This window comes from Sinocyclocheilus grahami, unplaced genomic scaffold (assembly GCF_001515645.1).
Source record: "Sinocyclocheilus grahami isolate Dianchi unplaced genomic scaffold, SAMN03320097.WGS_v1.1 scaffold2948.1, whole genome shotgun sequence".
Taxonomy (NCBI): domain Eukaryota; kingdom Metazoa; phylum Chordata; class Actinopteri; order Cypriniformes; family Cyprinidae; genus Sinocyclocheilus; species Sinocyclocheilus grahami.
The window spans coordinates 1,035-3,759 of record NW_015508121.1 but is presented as its reverse complement, the minus strand read 5'-3'; positions in this window follow the sequence as shown (position 1 = coordinate 3,759).

Here is a 2,725-nt window from a genome sequence, read left to right as displayed (position 1 = left end):
CAGCTTACACATTTGGAAAGGCACCATCAATGCTGAAAGGTATATCCAAGTTCTAGAACAACATATGCTCCCATCCAGACGTCGTCTCTTTCAGGGAAGACCTTGCATTTTCCAACATGACAATGCCAGACCACATACGGCATCAATTACAACATCATGGCTGCGTAGAAGAAGGATCCGAGTACTGAAATGGCCAGCCTGCAGTCCAGATCTTTCACCCATAGAAAACATTTGGCGCATCATAAAGAGGAAGATGCGACAAAGGAGACCTAAGACAGTTGGAGAACTAGAAGCCTGTATTAGACAAGAATGGGACAACATTCCTATTCCTAAACTTGAGCAACCCAGACGTTTGCAGACTGTTATAAAAAGAAGAGGGGATGCCACACAGTGGTAAACATGGCCTTGTCCCAACTTTTTTGAGATGTGTTGATGCCATGAAATTTAAATTAAATTTATGTGATTAATCATGACTAATTACAGAAAAAATATGTGATTATATGTATAAAGTAGGTGGCCAACCAGAACGTGCTTTTTGCCGCCACGTCTGCAAAATGCATTTGCAGCTTTTGACCACTGAGTGTCTAAGTAAATGTCAAGTAATGAGCCTGTGCTTATATTTATGCTAAGCTAAGTATTACACCATATTTTAAATTTGAAACATTTAACAGGTGTGCAGCATTATTTATATAATATAAATCATGTGTTATATTACCCTAAAGAAATGGTGGTTTACTTTGCATCGGAGCATTAATAGTGGTAGCCTATTTCAGGCTAGGCTAGATACATGGATTCTAAATGTCAATATTCTTACATGACTTAGTATTTGTCACAAATACATTTTTAATGTATATATTAAAATTCCTTTAATAAAACGGCATGCATTTTTTTGTCACGCACATGCTTTGATATTCGTTACCGGTCCTTTATGTTGACAAAGAACTACGTGGGGAAAAGATATCTGTTCACTAATTAAGAAATTGTTGCATATTTTATTAATTCTTTCCTTTTAGTAAAACCTGAGGCACTGTATAATTTCGCTCCCATCATTTAGGTCTAACTAAAACAAGAAACGGTTAAATTAAACGTGGCACTATTTAGCTAAATCATTGAAAATGAAAAGAAGGGGACATTTAATAAAATGTCCTCTGTTTAAACTCAAGTTCTCTCATTACAATCATGCTGATGACTGATAGCCTACTGTGTAAGTCTATATACTGCTATGATCTGTTTCAGGCTTTCCGTATCATAACATTTTAGAAATGAATTTATTCTAATAACATTTTAGAAATTGCAATTTTCACAGAGATTCAGCCCAGTGCGGGTCAGAAATGCACAGGCGGACTGAAGGACAAATCGTCAAAACTAATTTAAATGTCATATAATGTTCACTGTCACTATTATCTTATTTAAAAATTTCATGTGTTTCACATAACTTGTGTCGCTATCTGCTCTGAGAGTGCAAGATTTGGTTGTTCGGCATGCATGCTGCTGAGTGCGACGCTCAAGAGATGTGCTGAGGGGTTAATTAATTTATTCTTATTTGTCTATTTTTTTCTTCATTACAAATCTTGTTTGTTTTTATTTTGTATCATTGCATGTAAAAAAATTATTCACTTTGTTATGCATATGCAAAATGTGAAAAATCTTCTTGGCAGTCTATAACATTTTATAATTATTTGTACAATATGACTTAACCTGCTCTGTATCTTTATTATTTAATGCATAAGCGAATTATTTAAAAAAGAATATAAGAGTAATTAAAACATGTTTATGACTGCGACAAGAACACTAATGATCAACGAAAATGTCTAATAGCCTTCAATTACAGGTTATAGCCTAACTGCACCTGTCTCGGATGTAGACTTGTGAAGATTTATTTTAATGCGGATCCCATATTGTAGCGTTAACCTAAAATAAATGTGCTCTATTACTATTCATTAGGGGTGGGAAAAATAATCGTTTTTTCGATGCATCGTTGTTCCGCATTAAACTATTCTGAATCGATGCAGAGATTTAAATAATCGATGTCTTAAGTTTAAATGAAAAAAGTCAGATTTGTGCTCTTTTGCAATACATTCTATCGGAATTTGTCAGCCCCATGGCCACAGAGATGAGTGCATGCGCTACTAGCACATTTACGTGCGTTTCTTATGTCAGACGTAGTACGTCTGCATTCGCTGAGGCGCTAGTATGTAACAAAATGGCCGAAGCTACACGGCCACGAGCGGCACCTGCAACGTTAAAAGCCGACGTTTGAAAGCATTTTGGTTTTTTAGAAACCGAGAAAGTTGATAAAACACTTGATAAAAGCTACACTATGTGTAGGATGTGTGAGGTGAAAATAAAATATTTTGGCAACACAACAAACATGAGGAATCACCTTCAACGCTGCCACGCAGATGTGAACGCAGAAGGACCCGTTGTTGCTGCTAACAAAACAACTCTTCCAGCTTCAATATTAATCACTCTTCCTGCAAACTCGCAAAGGGCAAGGAAAACAACAAAATCCATTGCCGAGTACATTGCATCGGATTTGCGCCCTTACTCCGTGGTGGAAGGAAGGGGGGTTCGTGCAATGATGCATACAATGGATCGTCTCAGGTTACTTATGTACGAGACACTGCGTCCTCTAGGGGTCGCTATGGGAAACCTAGAGGACACAGTTCGAAGTTCCCATGAAAAGGAACGTCTCAGGTTACTTATGTAACCATGGTTCCCTGAG